We start from the raw sequence: 22,968 nt of genomic DNA, 5'->3' as shown, positions 1-22,968 counted from the left end.
ACGGTGGCTAATGCAACAAGATTTCGCAGTGGAGGGCACAGAAGGACCCAACTACAAACATAGCTTGGGTGGGTAGGGATTATACCTGAGGAGCAGAGTGAAATGATTAAGAATAAATACTATGAGTCAAGAGAAACTCCAGCTAACTAAATATTCTTCTTAGCCAGACATTAACTAGGGGGTGGGTCTGGGGAGAGAGAAATTAGTAAGATGTTGAAGGTGATCAGGAATGGAGGAGTTGAAGGTAGTAGTTCTTGCTAAACTAATTCAGGGGGTATACAGACAGGCAGAGAGAAAGTTCAGGAGCCTGGCTGAAGTTTAATCAAGCAAAGACTCTATGTTAGTGGTTCCTGGCTCCTCCAGGGGAGTGGTTCTCAACCTTCCTAATGGTGTGACCCTTTCGTACAACTCCTCGTGTTGTGATGACCTCCAACCATAAAATTATTATTATAGCTACTTCATATCTGCACTTTTATCACTGTAATAAATCACAATGTAAATATCTGATATGCAGGATATGTGATATGTGACCCCCCCCCCAACGGGGTCTTGACCCACAGATTGAGAAACACTGCTCCACAGACAGGATTTTCCACTGTGTCTTTACTCAGAAGATGCATTCTGACCACCAGTTAAGCAGACCTCAAGACTCCTGCCTGTTTTCTTCCATAGGCTGTGTCTCCTTTCCTTCCCTACCCAATCTATATGTTCCTCTCACCAATCTGCAGAACTTCAGGTTTTCACCACCTTTTCTTTGGTCCTACTGTCAAGAAGACAAAAGCCACTTAGCAGTCTCTTAGCTTCAGTCTATATCTCAAGGTCAGAATGAGGACCACGTGCCAAAGGAATCTCGAACCTCGAGATAGCTGTATAACACACCTGGGCACTTTGTAGATACTCTTACCAGCCAAGCCCATGTTTGCCAACAAGCAGGCTTACATTTGAATCCCAGAGGCTGTGTACCCCAAGCCAAGTCTGGCATTTATGCAACAAAGTCATAAAAACAGAACACTCCTCTGGTATAGAGAAGATTTAAAAATGAACATGTCAACAGCCTATTAGAAGCTTTGTGCTTGCTTTAAATGAAAATGGTATGTCTGGGTTGCAGGGCCTCCTCTCCTTGGCCACAGTCTAGGTAGGTTTGAATCAGAAACTTCACTCATTGGAATCAGAGGAACTCCCCTGATGACAGGTTTAAGACCTGCTAGGCTCCCAAAACCTGGGCAATTGCCTCCTAATTCTCAGCTAAGACCACTGAGAAGATTGCAGAGAGATCCAGGAAATAATGATCAGGCGCTCTGAAAGCCTGGGAGGTTGTGTGCGAGGGAGAGATGTCATGAGGAAGCCCCCCCCCACCCCCAGTTCAGTGTTCCAAGCCCAAGGACCCTGCCCAGATGTGGTAGGCAGTGCCCATGAGGAGTGCGCTGCATTTCCTATGAATGAGAACAAGAGAACAATGTCCTCATTGATGAAGAAAGGTCTCTGGAATTCCAAGGACACTTAGAGCCTTTCACTGGGCTGAGCAGAGATGTCTAATATTAATCCTACGTAATATGAGTCCTTGACAATTCTGACTCTAGTGTGCCTGACGGTGGCTCCATTCCTCCTCCACTGTGACTCAGTGTATCCACGAGGAAGTGCCTCAGAGGGGAGAAAGTGCTTCATCTCCATCTCCCTCCACCCTGTCGCTCTCTCTAATCCAAAGATCTTCTAAACTATATTAGCATTGTGAACCTGGGGAAAGGTGTTTGGATCTACTGGAGTCTTAATTTTTTGAGTAGTTCCAGTCTACACCCAATGAAAACTTCCTTTCATTATCACACAGTCACAGAGAGCAGAACGTACCAATCAGCACAGCTATTTCTGTTGCCCTACCCAATGGTGGTTCTGGCCTGGGCATGGAATACCCACCCCCTTCACAATCACTCTAGAGTGGTTCCCTTGAAGTCTGTTCATTTATTCAGCAATAAAGAATACTCACTTAAAATTTTATTATTTGCTGAGGAAACTCCTGACATTCAATAAAATAGGCACACAAGTTCTTTGACAATGACTCAATACGTGTTCAAATGGTGTGACTGCAGAGGGAAAGGACAAGTTGTAACAAGAGTACAGACAGAGGAGGGTCACCTGTCCCAGCCTGTGGCAATTCTGAAAGACTTGGCCCACTCAGGACCCAGACGAAGGAAGAATAAATGAATGCAGTACACACCAATGTGGTATAGTGTGTACCTTGGGTGTACCAGAAAGGCCCTGTAAAAGGTCCATGAAAAAGGCTTATCCCCAGTGTGGGTTTGAGGGGGTTAAATAGGGGGCCTGAAACAGTTATCTCTTATAACCAAGCAAGATTTCCAATGGAGGGACTGGGACACTAACCCAGCCACAAAACCTTCAACCTATAAATTGTCCTGCCTACAAGATGTGCAGAAATATAGATGGCGTGGAAACTGAGGGAGCGCCTTACCACTGGCTGGTCCAGCTTGAGACCCATGCCATGATCCCTGTTCATGATATTCTGCCATACTTGCAGACAGGAGCCTAGCATAGCCATCATCAGAGAGGCTTCAACCAGCAACTGATGGAAACAGATGCAGAGAGAGACCCACAGCCAGACATTAGGCAGAACTTTGGGAATCCCATGGAAGAGGGGGAGGAAGGATTATAGAAGCCAGAGGGGTCATCAACTAACCTGAGCCCGTAGAGGCCCACAGAGACTGAACCACCAGGCAGGGAGTCTGCATGGAATATACCTAGGCTCTTTGCTCATGGGTCAGAGTTGTGCAGTTTGGTCTGTGCGGGACTCTGTTACTAACACTGAGAGCAGAAGCTGTCTCTGGCTCTGTTGCCTGTCTTTGGGGCCCTTTACCCTACTGGGCTGCCTTGTCTAGTCCCAGTAGGAGATGAGCCTAGTCTTACTGCAACTTGTTATGCCTAAGCAGGTTAATGTTTGTCTGAAGAGAAAGGGAGAGGAGGACTGAGAGAAAAACAGAGAAGGAACACTGCTATCAGGATGTAAAATAAATAAATGCATTAACTTTTTAAAAAGGCTTATCCCCATGATGGCATTAGAGAAGGAGAGACAACAGAATTCTGAGAGCGAGGGCCTAGTGAGAGGAACTTTGGTACCTGGAGGTATGTCCCCAAATTTCTGTAGGACCCCAGCCTCTTCCACATCTCTTTTGCTCCTTGACCGGAAAGGGTGAGCTCTTTTTCTGCACTGTGTGTTCCTGTCAGGATACTGCCACCTCACTGTAAGCCTAAAGGGGCAAGCCGACTGTATGACACAACAGGAATGAAGGAAACTCTCTGCATCTGTTAACTCAGGGGTCGGTCAAGGTGACATAAGTGTCTCAGGGTGAGACAGCTGACCATCAGAGTATTCACACCCTGGTGTCAACTCTGGAGCCAAACTGCCTAGGGCCAAATCAGGCCCTGCTGCTGTGCTGTGTAGGTCTGTGGAAGATCACCTACCTCACTCACTGAGCTTCATTCCCCTGTCTCCTGTGTGAGGCCAGTGACCGTGCTTGTGTCACACGCTTGGCTTGAGCACATTTGTCGTGCTTTGATGCTGCAAATTGCTTAGGACAGTACCTGTGTGTGGCACATCATGTAAATGTATGATATAAATGTAATTGTTAGGCATCAGGGCCATGTTTCTTTATTTTCCTATAAATAAAATTGCTTTTCTTTGTTTGAGAAACTGTAGACTTACTGGCAAAATTATCAAACGCTACAGAATTTCCAACGATCTCTCCCACACACACATTATCTCCCCTATTATTAGCATCTTGCATTGATACAGCATAAATGTTACAGTTAACGCTAAGCCTGGATTGGCACACTCTCTGCTTGAAGTTTGTTCCTCACATTAGGATTGTCTTTGTATTGTGTGCTCTGTACATTTTGACTACTTTGTGCCAGGCATCTGCCATTGCAGTGTCTTCTAGAATAGTTTTACTGCCCCTTATTCTGGCCTCTTACCCGCTCTCACCCAACCACAGTCTGCCAGCAACATTTTTACCGTCCTTATTGTATGTCTACCAGGACATATGTCATCTTGTGAGAAGCATATGGCATGGCATGGACGCAGCCTGCAGTCTGGTTTCCTTCTCTCAGCCATATGCATTCCCGTTCCACCCCACCCCATCTCCCATTGCTTAAGTTTTGGTGGGAAATAGATGTCTTCACTCAAAGCTGAAGGAGGCCTCTCTCGGGAAGCTGAGCAAAAGATCTTTGGGCCCTTTGTCCTTGTGTTCTGGAGAGCTGTGCACCTTTGCCATTAAAACTTGATTTCCTGCTCCAGAAAAAGTTGATTTCCTGTTCCCTAAGGCATCTGGCCTCTAACTGTGACCCTTTTAAAATGCAAATACTCCAAGATCCCTGTAGGTATTTCAGGACTTGACCCAGAGCATTTTCCTGCAGGAGCAAGCCATCACCTGTCCCCATAGCCCCTTGCCTAGAGAGCTGGAGAGCTGGAGGCAGAAGGGTACATTCAGAAACTGTGACAGTGTATTCCTTACCCACGTCTTCTGGCAGAGGGTTCAAATAGTTTCAGTGGCCACACTTCATGAAGCAAGAACAACCACAGAAATTAGAACACAACAAAAGACCTTGTGAATTTCATCCATGAGCACACGGTTTGACCATATTTAATTTTTAGTGATAACTTTTACCAAAAATAGCAGCTAAGGATCCTCAGACATTTTCATTTATCAACAGGTATTTATTTTCTGAGCACCTAGAAGTTTATGATTCCATGCAAAGTAGTGTGATCTCAATATGAAGCAGACTTGTGTTACTGCCCTGCTCAATCAAGGAAGGCTTCCTGGAATAATGGAACTTGATCATGGAGGTGGAGGATGACATATATGGGGACATGGCACACTGGAGAGGACCTGGGTTGCTGAAAGTGGGACTTTATTCTAGAAAGAGTGAGCAGCTCTGCCTGGCTCAGAAGTGGGCATCCTTTAGAGCAGAAGCAGGGCGGGGACACTCCCAGTCCTTTGGCAGCTCTATAGCCTGCAAGAACATGGAGCTGGGCACTCCAGTTCTACAGCGAGGATGTGGACTGGGCACCTAACAGGGCAGATTTCAGTTTGCCACTCTTCCCAGGCCCAGCCTTTCCTGTAGTGTGGCCCCTGAACCCTTGTCCCAAACCCCTGTTTTAAGTTCTTAGAGCATTTAAGGACTTCCTTCTTCCGGCTGGAGTCCTTGGCTGCGCTATCTTCATTGTCCCCCTTAAGGAACAACTTTACTCTCATTTCTGAAGGTCAGACAATAGAATTCTTGTGAGAGGTCTTTCTCTGGAACCAGACAACAAGGCAACCTTGCCTCAGCCTTAGGAGCGGGTGGGGCAGCACTTCCTTCCTGGAAATCCAGCTTGCCTGCACACTGGCTCCCCACCCTGCTGCCCTGACCACTGCCTGGTCCTGCCAGGACCCCTCCCCCAACACTTCCAGATTACCCAGCAGCTACTTCACAGCCCTGACCTTGGTGACGGTTTTCTACATTAAGGCTCAGACTCTTAGGTGATGCAGCCATTTTGTCAAACAGCTTCCCCATGCTTTCCAAATCAAGGAAGGCTTGGAAACTGAAGAGACTACATTGAAATAAATACCCTGTCAGCAAACAGATGCCTGTCAGCACAATCTTTTAATATCTGTCTTTCTCCTGACTGCCTTCATGTGAACACACCACACACAAAAACACACATACATACACACACACACACCCACACACACAAGGGTAGAAGAGAGTACTTGGTCCTCTTATTACTTATGCCCACTCCATTACCTACCCATTACTCATCATTCCTGACCCCGCCCCCCACCCCATACCCCACCTAATTCTCCCACCACCACGGACCTCATGGCTCCCTGTGGCAGAATGAAAACACCAACCTGTTGACATCAGAAAGGGTTCAAAGGACAGCTATAGCAACTGTTGTGCCAATTTGTGTAAAGCGCCTCCCTCTCTCCACATTCCCGTCAGCCCAAGCCTAGAGATTTAAAGAAAAAGGAAAAAAAGACTTTTCCTTGTGGACTGAACTCATACGTAACTTAGACAGTGGCTGCTGCAACCAAGTGTCATCGTAGAGTATGTCTTGGGCCTTCCCTTAGAACCAGACTGCCCATGAAGACTGTAGAGAGGCAGAGGGAAGAGGAAGGGTTCCTGCTTGAATCCTTAGGAGACACTATTACAAAGAACTGAAAGCCAGGTAGCTTCAGGAGGGAGATAACAAGAATGCATGGGTTTGACAAAACCTAGTCTCTAGCCTCCTAGAAATCAGTCTATCCTCCCTCTCTTCCTTTAATTAGTAAATTTCTCCATATGACCCAAATGGGAGAGTCCTGACTTTTGTGCACACTATAGACTGGATTTCCCAGCCTCCTTTGTATCTAGGAGTGGCCACACAATGGAACATAAATGAAAAAGGGGAAGACAGCCTCAGGTCACTTTCTAACAGGGAAGCAGAGGAGGAGGAAGAGGAGGAAGAGGAGGAAGGGGAGAGGGGAAGGTTGCTACCTGTGCTTTCTTTTGCTCTTCCCTTTGACTAAGGATGGGTTGATTATTCCCTTGAGCATAAACAGGGAAGCCACGTTCATAGACAAACTCCTAGAGCATCACATGAGGGCAAATGAGCATCTGTTTCATTTAGGTCTCTTTGTTGAATGAGCAGTGAGACCTCCCTCCCCCCCACCCCCCAGCAATTTTCAACACAGTCAGCAAAGCTCTGGTTTCCTTCCTTGTCTCTGGCCAGCTTCTGACAGTGTGTGTCCTACTCTAAGACTCTAGGTGTGCCCCTTCCCACCTGCCCCCCCACTCCCCACCCCCACCCCGGTCTCCAGTCAGTCCTCTCAGCTCATCCCAGGACAATTTCAGGAGCAGTAACAAAGCTTTCTATAGTAAGTACCTGTTCCAAATTGTTATACTCCTAACACAGTGTTCTGTCACTTCTATTAGCATTGGAAATTATCACTAAGGAGACCTAGATAACAAGAGCACCCAACGGGGTACCTTTGGTCATTTTCTTCTTCAAATGCCTCATTTAGTTTTCGACACTTAGTTGAAAGTCATACTCTAATACCCAAAGAGTGTTCTTCTGGGACCACTTCAGAATCTTTTATGAGAGGCAGGAACCATTTCACAAACAATGTCCCATCAAGACACACAATGGAGTAAAAGAGTTCTCCCCAAACAAAACTGGATCCCCTTAGGAAGTAGACATCAATGCTGGGAAACTAAACAATGGCAAATACCTACTCTACCACCTATGTATCCAGACTTGTAACTCCAGCCAAAAATGCTGAATTCTGCCTCCGAATGAACAGGGCTGAGACTAGAGAGCTAAGCAAGCTACCTAAGGTATAAAATTTAAGGAGACAGGGTCTCATACGCTGACCCTGTACTAAAGGGATGCTGAGAGAATCCTTAAATTTAGTTCACTGTGTGACTGCTTGCCTTCCCCTAATCCTGACCCTTGGCCAGAAGCCTATGTATCGTCCTTGAATCACCTGGAGACATCCATAGGACTTGAAAATTCAGCATGATTAAACCCCAACTAATTATCCTCTGGTCCCTAATCTCATCCTTTTATGCTTCCTGTCACAGTGACTACTAGGGCCAGAATCCTGAGATCACCTTTGACATGGTTCCCCAACTCCCCCTCTCCTGTTCCCTCTGTGTCCTAGCTACTCTGCAGCATCCCAATACCTAAGACATTAAACCTCCAGCATCTTTCCTTTGACATCAGCAATAGCCCATAATTCATTTTCTTAGTGCCAATCTTTCTACCTGCTGTTTTATCCTTAACACAGCCAGAATTGTCTTTCCAAGAATGATTTACAATTCTCCATAATGTTCCCACCTCCCTCAGGCCTTGGTTATTACAACCAGGCCTACTATGCCACACTCCAGCTATGGAGATCTGTGCCACACTCCAGCTATGGAGATCTTCTGTGCCAACTCTGGCTGTATGCAGTTCTCACTGCTCCTCCCGTGTTTCCAGGCCTTCTTCCCAGGCTTTCCCCAGATCCACAACCAATGTATTCTTCTGGCAACCATTTAAGCTTCAGTTCTTCAGAAAAGAACCCACAGCCTGTGTCTCCACAACACAGAATTCTACTTTTGCAATACTGATTAGGGACTGGGAACGTGGTTCATCAGACACAAGTATTTGCTTATAGAAGCTTGGGGATTTGAGTTCAAATCCTCAGATCCCTTTAAAAAGCCAGGCACAGCCACAAACCCTTAGCTCAGGTCAGGGTAGACAAGATCACTGGGACTTCAGCTTCAGCGAGAGAACCTGTGCCAAGATAATAGGGCAGTGAGTGGAAGAGTGGTGCACCCTACCCAATGTCTTCTTTTGGTTTTTGCATGTACCAACATATAATACACATGCACGCGCATACACACACACACCACTCTTCAGAAAATTTTAAATGCTTGCTTACGTTCTGTGTTTTTTAATGATAATTTGATGAGATCTAGAATCATCTGGGAGGTGGACTGCTAGGCATGTCTATGAGAGATTAGGTTGACTGAGGCTGAAGGGCTGCTTCTGTGGGCGGCACCATCCCCTGTGCTGGGATCCTAGACTATAGAAACAGAAGAAAGTGATATAAATGAGGCTGGTGGTATAGCTCAGGGATAGGGTGTTTCCCAATATATGTGAGGCCTTGGGTCAGTTCTGAGCACTGCAAAGACAAACAAGAATAACAACTTAAAAATATGTTATCAGTCACTGAGTGTTGTGAGTCAAATAATTAAAATGATTAAAATGATTATTGAACTTACTCTATTTTAGGTAGCAAAGCATAAACATAAATTTGAGTAACAAATTTAATGAAAGTGTGTGCGTGTGTGTATATGTGAGAGAGAGAGACAGAGAGAGAGAGAGACAGAGAAAGGGGTAAAGTGAGGTAAGCGTAAAGCACTCATCGTGTTCTGTTTCTTGACTATGGATCCAATGTGTCCAGCTGTCTCAAGCTATGACACCTGGCCATGATGGATTGAAACCTCCAACTATGAGCCAAAATAAATACATTTTACTTATAGTTGCTCGAGATAGATTGATAGATAGATAGATAGATAGATAGACAGACAGACAGACACATAGATATGTGCACATATTGCATATGTAGTGTGTCTCTATGTTTGTGTGGGGGTATGCACATATGAGTGCAAGTGTCCTCCCAGGACAAAGGTGTTAGGTCCTCTGGGTCTAGAGTTATATGAAGTTGAGAGTTTCCCCACATGGGTGCTAGACCAAACATGGATCGTCTGTCTTGTCAGAGCAGTACACACTCTTAAGCACTGTGATTTCTTCAAGGTACTTTTACAAAGAAATAGGAAAAGTAACCAAAACCCTGTCTTCCCTGACTGGTTACAAGCTTCTGATGCTGTTCCTCATAAATATGATGAACATTTGGAGTAAAAATTAACTCTACAGCCTACCCCATAATTCTCTCTCCCATTCATTCATTCAGCTGCTGTCTACTGAGCAGGTGCCAGAACTCTGATAGGCTTTGAAACTGCAGAGACAATGGAAGGAAGTACCTCGGCATCCAGCATGCTAAGTAAGCCCTCGGCTTCTGACAGAGACTCAGACCCCCTCACCCTTAGAAGGAATACTTCTGTTACAACCTGTGTCTCTGGCACCTTCGTCTCACCTTGCTGACACGTCCAGATTTCAGCTACTGCTTGGATGTCTTGTTCATGCCAGGGCAGAATCACCACGTTCTGCTGTCAGTGTCCTCCAGAAGAACATGGATGCAGCATGCAGATCTCCTCCTTCAGCCCTGCCCAGAGCATTCTCCTGCATAGTCAGAATATGCTTGACACATGTCCAGGCTCAGCCTGGACATGCAGGGCCACTAACAGTCCCAGCCTCAGGCCAGCTCTGTATCAGCAGGCTATGATGCTAATGAGCTAATGCTAAGATTCACACTCTATCGGGAGACAGAACTGAACTCAATGGTGCCACAGCAGTGACCTCAAAACTCATTTTGTGCTCTTCTTGACTTCCACATCCTCATCTCTGCCTTTGATTAGAGAGGACTCCAAATCAAGTCACCAAACTCGCAAGGCTATTGCAAAAGCCACGTTGACATAAGCACAGTTCTGAACACATTTTCCAGCACACCCTGTAGTTGTTAGTGTTGCCATTAGATTCTTGATGGAAATGGCAGGTATAGCCCAGAAAGACGAGTGCTATCCCAGGAGTACAAGAGATCATAAGTGCAGAATGCAAAGAGAAGGGGCCCTTTAGTTGTGGAGTACTTTGGGGATGCTGTGTCAAGGAAGTAACTAAAACTGAGCCTTCTTAAAGGCCTACACATCAGAAGAGAGTATCTCCAGCAAGGGGCATAGCCGGAACAGAAACACAGGTTGGACAGCAAGTATGGCATGCTGTAGCAAGCAGGAGCAGATGTGCTTTGTAGCAGAGGAAGGATGGAGACAGAGAGCAGTAGTCCTGGGTAAATGGCTAAGGAGAGAGGCAGTCTGGACTCCTGGAGAGGAACCTAGAGGCTGTCCTACAGCAGACAGGCACCCAGGGCAAGGGCTTCTCTCCTTTCGTGTGTCTTCTTGGGCCTGTTTATTTGCTCTCTACCTGCTTTTGTAGAGTAGAAATCTCATTCATGGCCCACTCCCTTCAGCACCCTACAGAGGCAGGAAAGAGGAGACATCCCTGTTTCGCAGGGGCCCGGAAGGACTGAGGATGCCTTCAGAGATGAAAAAAGTCCTCTGGGATGGAAAGCCTGGAGGAGAGAGTTTGCTGAATGAGAGGTAAGTGGTCGGTGACAGATGGGGTGGAGGTGCCAGGCCTGTGAGGCCTTCCTTCAGTGAGCCATTTCCTGAGCCCAAGTCTCTGTTTCTCTGGCTCACTACTGTCCAGTACACTTCAAATGCTGGTGCTCAAGAATTCTGGAAAGCTGAGAGAAGTTTTGTTTACCCAGAAGTCCTTTCTTCTTTAGAGAGGAGAAGTAATAAATAAAAAGGAAGGGGATGGTAGGAGAAAAAAGTGATGGGAGTAGAGGGGAAGAGAAAGAAAGTGGAGGGGAGAGAAGGGAAGGGCTGGAAAGGGCTGGGAAGGGAAAGACAGGGATGGGAGGGATGGGGTTTCTTCAGTCTGAGGACCTCCTCCAGCCACACTGAATAAACTGGTCAGTGTTCTCCAAAACGCCCTTTCTTCCTTCCTGCCTGCCGTCTGTGCTGTTCGTCTATCCAGCAAGCACTTGCCAGCTCCTTTCTCATCTAGAATTTAAGGAGAAAGTCCTCCTGAGTCCTCTAGAACTCAGTAGTAACTGTGAAGCCCTCTACAACTCTCTGGATAAGACCATCTTTCCCTCCTTGAAGATCTGCAGCTACTATACTGTGGAGACTAACAGTTCCAGGGAAAATAACCACTACCTTCCACCGGACCATAGTCAATCTTCCTATAAGCTGGAGTCTCCTGGATCTGTTACTCATTTTTATGGCTTCAAGGTTCTGCTAGATATAGAAGGATGCTTGCGAAAGTTGGGTGAATTCAAATGTAAATCTATTCCAAATTTAGAGAGAGAGGGGGGGGAGAGGGAGAGGGGAAGAGAGAGAGAGAAGTCTGAGCTGGGAGTAGGTGCCATACTCTTGTAATCCCAGCATTCCAAGGCTGAAGTAGGAAGGTGGTCCCGAGTGCAAGGTCAGCCTGAGCGGCAGCATAAGTTCAAAGCCAGCCTGGCTACAGAGTGACACCTTGTCTCAGAAGAATGAGATCCTGAACTTTTGAACTTGATGAGCATGGCTGTGCGTGGCTCCTGGTCACCAGCTGAAGTGAGTGCAGCCTCAGCCTTCATCGGAGACAGTGCATAACTTAGTGGGCAGCAGTTAAGTCTGAAAGCCATAACCGGTCAAAGTGCAAAGTGCTGACTGTAAGTGACGGTGGAGTGCTCAGTCTTAAGAAACACAGTCATTTCACCCTCATGGCCCAGGAAACATGGCGGAAGAGACAGAAGAATCATAAGAGCCAGCAAGAGGAAGGCATGTAACAGAAAGAAGCTGTTGGACATGACACAGCCATTGCCCCCATGGATTCACCGCAGCTGTGGTAGCATGCATAAGACCTGCACAAGAATAAGCCTGTCGACACTTCATGGTTCCCATGAGCCTTGCCACTCCTTGAAGGTTTATTGGCAATTGGGAGTTGCTGGAAGAGAAGGGGTCATTTTCCTAAGTTACCTTTGTTCCAGTAAATAATTTCCCAGCCTCTCTCAGGTAAGAAAGCCTAAACTCAGAGGTTCTGAGGCAAAAGAAGACATCAAAGCAGGAGAGGATTGTTGAGAAGTATTCCAGCAGAAGAGGGAGGGGATGTGGGAGAAAACTGAAGGTGAAAACAACCACATTTCCCCATACACGCATGTAAGACTATCAAACAAGAGTTTCACTGAGCTTGTCTCAAAAGAAAAAAAAAGAAAAAAAACAGCAAAAGAAAAATATATCACAAAGAAAACGGATACTTATTAGCAATCCAAATATGTTATGGCTCCTCCTGGTTTTTATTTGTTTGTTTTGTTTTAAAACAAACACTTTTCTGATTAAATTTGCATGCATTTATTATATGATTAGGAAAAATAAAATTCTAGAGCTGCCATGGAAATAACCTCATAAAAAGCCCTTCCCTGCATTTTAAGACACATCTGTAATTTCTGGCTGTAAAGTCTGGCTGTCATAGAGACTGCAGCAGTGTGGTTTCTCACTTCAAATTCACCTGCTTATGACCTGGTCTACCTCTGTGGGCTGCAACACTTAGGGGATGGCAGGTGGAGTTCTGAATCCTGACGGATGTCTGAATACGGAAACAGGGTAGAGAGAGAGAACTTGATGAACCTCCATCTCTCAGAAATGTTTCTCCTCCCAAAGTAGGACGCTAATGAAATGGGTCCAGACTAAGACTCTCTGTAAGAAAGTGCCTGACTCCACCCTATTCAGTTGCCTCCATCTGAAGCATTTCCTCCCCAACTGATGTGTATTTCTCGTACCTAGTGAAGGACTTCATAAAGACACATCCATGTCAGTGTATCGAGCTAGCGAATTCTATCACATGAGCTCTCACACCTTCCTCTCACTTTCTTGCCACCTCTGCTAGTCATCTTCATTCCTAAAGGGACAGATTTACAAACATGTGTAAGTTATTTTTATCTATAAAATCTATGATCTTCAAGTGAGAAAAAACATATATTGTCTTCCATAGTCACACTTATTTTGCTTACTGTGACAGTCTCCAGTTGCAAACATCTTCCTAAGAGTGACATCGTTCATTGATTTTATGGCTGAATAAAACTCCTGTGTGTGCATACTATTGTCTTTCTACCCACTCATTGGTTGCTGAGCCATTAGAGTGATTCTAACTTGGCTATTGTAAGGACTGCTGCAATAACATGAGCGTACAAGTATAGTGATTAAAGTTCTTCTAAGTACTTAGAAATACATACTCCAGAGCAGTACAGCTGAGGCATATGGAGTTCATGTCCCTATTCACCCCCTCCCCCCCGTGCATCCTTTAAGCCGTATCTCATACATATCCTCATTTATTTTAACAATGGTATCCATGCTGGTGGGATTGCAAGCTGGTACAACCACTCTGGAAATCAGTTTGGCAGTTCCTCAGAAAACTGGGCATGACTCTTCCGGAGGACCCTGTTATACCACTCCTGAGTATATACCCAGAGGATTCCCCAGCATGCAATAAGGACACATGTTCCACTATGTTCCTAGCAGCCCTATTTATAATAGCCAGAAGCTGGAAAGAACCCAGATGTCCCTCAATGGAGAAATGGATACAGAAAATGTGGTATATTTACACAATGGAATACTACTCAGCAATTAAAACCAATGAATTCATGGAATTTTTAGGCAAATGGATGGAACTGGAAAATATCATCCTAAGTGAGGTAACCCAATCACAAAAGAATACACATGGAATGCAATCACTGATAAGTGGATATTAATTGGCCCAGAAGCTCTGAATACTCAAGACAAAATTAACATATCAAATGATTCCCAAGAAGAAGGAAGGATAGGGCCCTGGACCTGGAAAGGCTTGATCCAGCATTGTAGGGGATTACCAGGACAGAGAAATGGAAAGGGGATGATTGGGGCATGGGCAGAGGGAAGAGGGCTTATGGGACTTATAGGGAAGGAGGAACCGGGAAAGGGGAAATCATTTGGAATGTAAACAAAGAATATAGAAAAAAACAAACAAAAAACAATGGTGGATTGTTGGAATTTTCTAGCGGTCATAAAATATAACAGCATCAAACTCAGAGAAAATCAGGACCTCTAGGCCCCTCTCATAAACATTGTCCTCCACACTAGGCTAGCTCAAAGTGCATGGGTACTTGGTATTTTGAAAACGCTATATCAAGCTCTCTTCTTGCCTTGACACCAAATGGCTATAGGAACACCCTATAGTTGAGCTGCAGCTCAGAAACCAATTCACTTTTGCTTTATGAATCATTTGCAACTATGTTGAGCCTTTCCTCCTGAACACCCACGTATTCTTGTTCTCACAAAAGACCTGACAAAAGAAACTTGGAGAAGAAAAGTCTTGATTGGGCTCACAGTTTAGAAAATGCAGTCCGCTGTAGTAGGAAAGCACAGAAGCAGGAGTGTGAGGCGGGCATGTCACATCGACTCTGCAATCAGGAAGCAGAGGGAGACTGATGTGCACATTCCAACTTGCTTTTTCCTTTTTACTCAGCCAGAGCACCAGCCCAAAGAACGGTGCCACCCACATTCGGAACGGCGGGTTAAACCTCTCTGGAGAGGCCCTCAGTCATAGCCACAGAGCTGCCTGCTAGGTGACTGCAGATCCTAACAAGCTGACAACCAGAATTAACCATGACGGCATGGCCTGTTGTGAGCTGTGACTGCCGCTTTACCTGAGGAATACAAAGCCACTTGGATTGGATTGTCACATTTTTTCATAATTTGAAAGAGAGCTCTGTTTCCAACCTAAAGAAAAATCCTATAAAAGAGAAGAGGCAGCGTAAATGAAAGTAAACTGGTTTAGAAAGAGAACCAAATGGTGAGAAAAGGAATGGCTGTCCTTTTTTCTAAGCAATGTAAAGACCATAATTGTCAAAGATAGTTTAGTGCTGCTAAAATTCCTTGAGATTGGGCGCCTTAATCTCTTTTTTTATTTTCTAGAGATTAACAAATTAACAGGTGGAATTTTTTAACTTAAAAAAATACATTTCCAACCTCATGAGAATTCCTTTACAAGGCTGCCATATATCTTGCTTAAGATTTGCATATTAAAACAAATTTAATTTTTATATTTTCTTTAAGACTAGGAAAGTGTTGCTTCAAAAAGCTTTACCATGGAAGAAGACAGGCGATGGATAGGGCTCATTTTAATTAAGAAAAGGAAAAATCTTTACCATACTGCAGAAAGTTGCCTTTCTCTCTTGTCTAGCTTGGGTAAGTCCACCCAAGCTGCTAATTATGTCAAAGGCCTGAGTCCTAAACTTTCCCAGGTCCTGTGAGAAGAGAGTCCAAACTACCAAAGCTCTGGGATCCTCTGAAAGGTCCAACAGGACCCAGGAGAGCAAAGAGCCCAGGAGAGGGGAGACAGCAACCGTCCTGAAAGGACCGTGGGCTTCCCTTGGTCGTGGGCCTCCCTTGGACGTGGGCCTCCCTTGGACGTGGGCCTCCCTTGGACGCTTAGCTGCCCCCACCACTGCCATGGACATGAAGAGTCTGTACTATCTCTAAACCACTTCTTCTTTTGAAAAGGGAGTGAAAAGAATGAGATTTCAAGGACGGGGGACACTTACACCAGATAAAATGGCTAATTCTGGTGTGGTGGAGCATGGAGCTTTTATTCCTGGAAAGATCTGGATAGGGCCCATAACCCCAGACTATGAAAGTTTGATGCCCCCCTACACATGCCTGCAAACTTGGAGAGAGGGCACCTTCCACCCAGATGTATCCAATTCTCAACATTTATTCTCAGACTACTAAGTCTATTTAGTATGGCATCAACCCATACATGATTATTTGGAACTTTGTTTTTTTTCACTGGTAGGGATGAAACCCAGGGCCAAGTGTTCCGGCTAGTTATATAATCTACCACTGAGCTGCAGTCCTGGCCCCTCAGAGCCTTTAACAATTTGAAGTACTAGTAACATCAGCAGAGGCAGCAATGTAGGGGTCATTGTGTGGGGGCCACAGTAGTACTTACTGACATCTTCACAGACAGAGTTCTATCTCAAAGACAAGCAACTTCTCATTGAAGGTGTGACCTGTTTACTGATGCCCTGTGGGCTCCCTCAACCCCATGGCAGGGCACTATGCTAACTAACCCTGCTGGATTTTCTACCCATTATTCATGCTGCACTGGCCCATTTCCTTTTCTAGAACTTCCTCTCACTTTGGCCAGCAAGGAATCACAACTATTCCTTTTCTGTCAGCATTCTCACGAGCACCTATATTCCCAAATTGTTTACCAGGTATTTCCCTAAAGCAAAATAGTTCTCTCCTGAGATTTATAGCACTGCCGTGGAGATGACACTGTGGTTTTGTTTCTGTTTGGTTTTGTTTTCATTATATTATAAACACAAACAGAGGCTATGTATGCTGCGCATCAGTAAGGGATGAGGTGGTGATACATACCGTATTTACTTTAGAATTTTTTTTCTTTAAATCCGATGCTTTCCTATATGAAAACTAATGGTTATAATAGTAATAGGCTTACAATATGTTAAAAGAATTAAGTTAGGTAAAGCTAGGCCTTGTGGAACACACCTGTAATCCCAGTACTCAGGAGCTGATTCTGGGAGGAACATGAGTTGAAAGCTAGCCTGAGCTACATGTGGAGATCCTGTTTCCAAAAGCAAAGCAAAGCAAAACAAAAAATAAAGCAAACAAACAACAACAAAACCCAAGGAATTAAATTAATTAATAGATGTAATAAACTTAGAAAACTTTTTCACATTGGACAAGACTCTGCAAATATTATTTATCACTCATACTTACTAAACAAGGTTTTGCTGCATTCGCTATGATGGCTTCTCCTAACCACAGAATTCATTTCACTTGAGTCACCTGATCAAAATGTAGTCAATAAGACATGGTCAAGAGGACACCACTTTGACCATAGAGCTCTTTTTTCTGGGAAGCTTCTAGGTGGTAATCTATAACTAGGGCCTGGATACAATTACACAGCACCACGGAGCTGGAAGTGTGGGATCACAGTATGAAATGCATATCCCAGTTCCAGACCCAGCCCTGAAATTCATTTGCAACATGATCTTAGACAGATTTCTCTAGTTCTCCAAACTGTGACTTGCTGCCACTCATAAATGTGATTAAAACTAAAATCTGCTATGGGCTAATTCACTAATGTCTCTATTGATGGCTACAAACAGCAAACTGCAGGCATTTATGTGGTAGGAGTCCAGGTTAACATCTTTCATTCATAATGCTGGGTCCTTAAGTATCTATCCAGTGATAGTGCCAGCTCCCAGTTCTGTGGCAATGATCTCTGTAACAGACTGGCCATTCTGGTCACCGGGAAACATATCAGTAGCAATAACTGCAAGTAAGTCTCCAACCTTTATGTTTAGTTCGTATTATTTTATGCCACTGAGATCATTTCTGCATATTTTATATCTTATTTTTCCACTTGTCATGATATTACAAGAATGTTCTCACACCCTTAAAGTTTTTATACTTCAGTAACCACAGAATATTCTATTGTAAAGGTCTGCTATAATCCTTTTTCACCATCCTCTTGGTACTGGGCATTTAGCTTGCTTCTAACTCTTGATTATTGCAAATAACAGAATAATGAATGTTTTTTTTTTGGTCCAGAAGATTCTGTCTTCATTTTGGACATCATTATTTCCTTGAGCTGAACTCCTAGACAGGATTACAGGGCCAAAAACTATGAGCTCACACTGCATACTGCCATATTGCTATTCACTTCCTTCACATATCTGAGGCAATGACTGTACTCTCTGGTCTTCTCTTCAAGCTAAATGTCTTTAGATCCTCCCAGTCCCGGTCTCCCAGGCCAGCACTGAGCACTTTGCTCCTGTCCTATGAGTCCAACAGAGACTTATAAGCAGGTATCACTACTCAACCTGAGCTCCTCTTTATGGCCCCCACTCCTACTTCCCCTCACCTCACTTGCCAACCACCCTCTCTCCCCTCAGTGGAAGCTCCCTGCAGGTGCAGAAACTTCACTCAGCCACCCATTCGGACATTCCACAACCTCAGTGTAAGATAGCTGTGTTAGTCAGTTCTCTGCCTCTGTGACAAAATGCCCAAGACAATCAGCCTTAAAAAGAGGAGAGAGTTATTTGGGCTTATGGTTGTGAAGGTTTGGATCAATCCGTAGTTGGGTCCCTGCCTTGGGGCTTATGAGAAAGCAGCACATCACTGTAGCCGTGTGTGGCAGACGCTGTTTGACTGATGGCCCCTGGCAAGAGGAAAGAAAGAAAGAAAGAAAGAAAGAAAGAAAGAAGGAAAGAAAGAAAGAAAGAAAGAAAGAAAGAAAGAAAGAAAGAAAGAAAGAAAGAAAGAAAGAAAGAAAGAGGAAGAGAGGAAGAAAGAGAGGAAGAAAGAAAAAAGAGAGGAAGGGAGAGAGGGAGAGGGAGGGAGGGAAGGAAAGAGGAAGGAAAGAGGGAGGGAAGGAAGGAAAGAAGAAAGCAAGAAAGAAAAAGAAAGAAAGAGAAAGAAAGAAAAAAAGAAAGAAAAAAGAAAGAAAGAAAGAAAGAAAGAGAAAGAAAGAAGAAAGAAGAGAGAAAGAGAGAAAGAGAGAAAGAAAGAAAAAAGAGAGGAAGGGAGAGAGGGAGAGGGAGGGAGGGAAGGAAAGAGGAAGGAAAGAGGGAGGGAAGGAAGGAAAGAAGAAAGCAAGAAAGAAAAAGAAAGAGAAAGAAAGAAAGAAAGAAAGAAAGAAAGAAAGAAAGAAAGAAAGAAAGAAAGAAAGAAAGAAAGAAAGAAAGAAAGAGAAAGAAAGAAAGAAAGAAAGAAAGAAAGAAGAGGAGGGAGGGAGGGAGAGAGGGAGGGAGAGAGGAAGGAAGGAAGGACAGCCTCAATCTCTCATTCAAGCTCAAATGGCCACTGGTCTAAATCCTTCCTACTAGGCCCCAGTTCTTAAGGGTTCTGATATCACCCCAGAGCACTATAGGTAGCTGACTTAGCCTTTAATGTCAGCGCTTGAACATGCATGGCTGCACCTATGTTCTGAACATTCTTGGTCATAGGGACCTGGGTCACCTTTTTGAACACAGGTCTCAAGTGCTGACATTTCTCCTTTATTCCTGCCTAAGACATAACTAGCTACTGATACACACACTGGGCCTCTGGGCCTCCTTTTTCAGTAGCAGTCAGGAAAGCACTGAGTAGTGGCTCGCTCGCATTTTAATAACTCTGGGAGAATGGATCTGTGGCAGTGTTCTAGAGCTAGCAAAGCTCTTACCATCCTGTGTCTGCAGGAATTGGGTCAGGAGGAGGGCTAGAACTCAGATGGAGAGAGTCTGGCAGAGAGGCCCACCTGGAGAGGACTGTGACTCATCACGGGACAAAATGAACCCAGCTAACCCCACAGGGAAGAACTCAGGAGAGTAAATACCTTGACATCATGGTCCCCTCTCCTCTCTATCGCCTACCTAGTCTCTCTTTAGTAGAACCCAATTTTGTCCAGACTGAGCCACAGGTATCACAGGTTCCATTCTAGGGACCGAGTCTGGAAGGGAAGGGTTGCAGGTAAATATGGAGGGGAGAGGAAGAGTCTGTTCACAATAGTAAAGCCTAGTGCTTTTGGTTATCAGCAGACAGGCCTCACTGAGCGGAGTGTGTCTCACTCAAAACTGTCTTTTACACAAGGCATCACCATGATGTTCTCCTACTCTGTCCCATGTACTACCCACAAACACAAACTGAATCCCCCAGAATTGTGAGTACCTCCAAGTCTTTCTTAGCTGCTCATGCTTTGTTGAAAACCCCCTCACCCCACCCTTGTCTCCTCAGAATCTGGCCACATGAACAACTTGCTCTTACCCCAATGGCTCATTCTCCTAAAGAGCCCTATACGTCTGCCCTATGCACACACGCACACACACACACACACACACACACACACACAGCCTGGAAACTTTCTCCTCTGTTTCTTTGGTGCTCAGGCTGCTTCCACTATGAAAGTTTTCCTGATTCCCCCAGACAGAGCCCAGCCTCTTTCTTCAAAGCCTCTTCGGCAGCTTCTATTTTATGACATTTTCTATTACAGATGTTTATAAGTCTGTCTCCACAAATAAACCGTAAGCTTCTTTACAGCAGAGACTGTGTCTTACTTCATCTATTTCCCCCGAGCCCTGCGGAGCTTTTGGCACATTACAGAAATGCAGCATTAAGCTAAAGGATGAATCACTGAATTGAATAGATATTTGCAGCTAATACGGGTTTCTTCTTGTGCATGGTTTTGCTTTTAGTCTGTCATTATTCTTGTACACTTCCAACTCATGGTTTTATAGCAGAGACATCTTATATCCCGAGTATTCCCGCACAAGCCAGCACTGGACACCATCTTCCTGAGGCAGGGCCTCTGCCTGGAGGCAGACATCTTTGGAAGGTCGAGCATGAGATGATCCCTTCAGAGCCTGCCCATCCTACATCCATTTGACAGATGGACCTTGTTAACCGGTAACTTGCCAACAAGCCCTTAGAAGCCCTTGTGCCTGCTTCCTAAATCCATTTTGGAGCAAAATCTATTTTATTAGCTGAAGACAGAAGAGACCAATTCCAAATATTTAGAAAGGCTTAATCTTGCAAATTAGCTAGCTGTCCTCTGGCCACATGGTGGCCGCTTGTGTGGGAGGGAAGCAGGCCCATTTCAGGACAGACCCTTCTCTGTTTCTTGAAAAAACACAATAAAACACCCTTCCCCTTTCATCCACATCTGGCGGCTGCAAAAACAGTGACCCGTGGAATTCACATTTTCATAGTTGACTATGGCAGGCCAGCGTCCAGAGGTTGTTCTTGCTGCAATCATGAAAGCCTGTCAGGGTAAGCGGGCTTCTGACGGAGTGCTTATTGAAAAAACATACAGGGATTTCAGTTTCCCCAAATTTGAGAGGGCGCTTATGATAAGAATTCCTTTCATTGATTTCTCCTCCTTAGCTTCCCTGCTGTCCTGTGGTATAATTAATAGCCCTGAGTTTCCAATTTGTGAAGAACATTCTAGGGGAAATTCCCTAAGGTTAAATAGATCAGGAGATCCTAACTCTCAAATATCCAGTTACGAAGAAATCATATTGTACCCTATTAGGGCCACTTGCACTAACTGAGCTGACAAAGGACTTTTCTTTGTTACCATTTTAGGCTGGAGATTTCTTGGTACACCCTATGCATAACTACAAGCTGTGAGCTGACCGGGTTGATCATCCTTCTAAAACACATAACAATGGCCCAGGCAGGTAACAGGCACCTTCAGAGAGTATTAAATTGGGGTCAGATGGGTCCCATAAAAAAACATGGGTCATCAGTTCAAGTTGGACACAGCAAAAAGGTCATGAGACAAACAAGACGGAGACAAGACAGAATGTTGAGAATGATACAGTAGACATTGGAAGGGACACTTAGAAAAATAACTTTGTGGAGGCACTAACATCTCAGAGAAAAAAAAATGGAAGGTCAAGAAGCTACTAGCAAGAAAAGAAGAGTGTGCTACAGTGGGTCCAAGTAAAACTTCAAGCAAATGCCTGGAAGCAGAGATCTCTAGGTAGGATGAGCTAAGAGGCACTGAGAGGCTGAGAGACAGAAAGGAGGCTTTGTGCCAGGTGAGTCTGCCTAGTCGCTCTTCAAAAGCAAGATGCATCCCAGTGTTGAATCTGGGGCTGGATGACCTGCCTGTTTTGTAAAGATTCCAGAGGAATAAGGATCTCAGAGCAAGAGCAGTCAGTCTGAGGATCACAGAGCCCGGCATTCTTTATTCCCACAAGCTGTGTGAGGACATAGAGAATGTTTGATCTGCCCCTTCAAATCCAAGTCTTCCAGACAGCACCTATTGTGGAGCTTGATAAGACATTTGTTGAATGAATTAGTAAAACATCTGTTGAATGTGTTGATGACTCAACAAACCAATTTCCACCAATTTTATATTAACTCCGGCTAAAATTAGTGTTGAACATAGTTTCTGAGGGACATCCACTCTGCGCTTGCCTCTTGGGTAAACATGCGAACAGACAAAGGTGATTCCAAACCTGTTTTTAGTTTGCCAACCGCAAGTCACCTAAAACACTTTGCTCTGTTCAGTGAAGCACTGGCTGGCAAGCTTGAGTGTCGACCATATCCAAGACTTATCCAGAAAGAAAGAAAAATAATAATTGACTCTCCCTCTATATATTAGGGCAAACTCAGCAAATGGTCCTGCCTTGGTGGAAGGCATGAGCGGTGTCTCATGCCCCTGGTATCTCACTTAATCAGTGATTGGCCAACGACTAAAGTCACAACATACATTCAAAGAAAATGTTTTCTGGAAGGAAATTCTATGGGTGATTTTATGTAAGGACTTAAGTGACTTTTAGCATCCGCCGTTGAAGGCAGCATCTTTTGTTTTGTTTTTTATTAACCTACCTTTGACCTAAGGAAGAATGGCCTGCCAGCATCCTGAGCTTGAGAACACAGCAAGCCTGCGTTCATTTTGCTCTTACTTTATTTGGTGCTAACGGGGTTGAGAAAAATGACTTTTACAATTTCAAAAAAAAAAAAATAGAGAGTTAATCCTATCTAGCTAAGGATGAGTTATGAGCTATATATCTGATTCATTAGATGTTAAAAGGTTCAATTAGTATTATTGTCCAGAAAACTCTCCCACACACCACCGACTGAACTAAGTCAAAGATACTTTCAAAGTGGAAGTTTTGAGCTTGGGTCTTCGTTTCATCGCATCTTCTAGGCAGTTGTTGCCTGAGGCTATGCTATTTG

The sequence above is a fragment of the Apodemus sylvaticus genome, chromosome 3, assembly GCF_947179515.1.
Source record: "Apodemus sylvaticus chromosome 3, mApoSyl1.1, whole genome shotgun sequence".
Classification (NCBI taxonomy): domain Eukaryota; kingdom Metazoa; phylum Chordata; class Mammalia; order Rodentia; family Muridae; genus Apodemus; species Apodemus sylvaticus.
The sequence above is the reverse complement of the archived record's forward strand: the minus strand, read 5'-3'. Positions refer to the sequence as shown.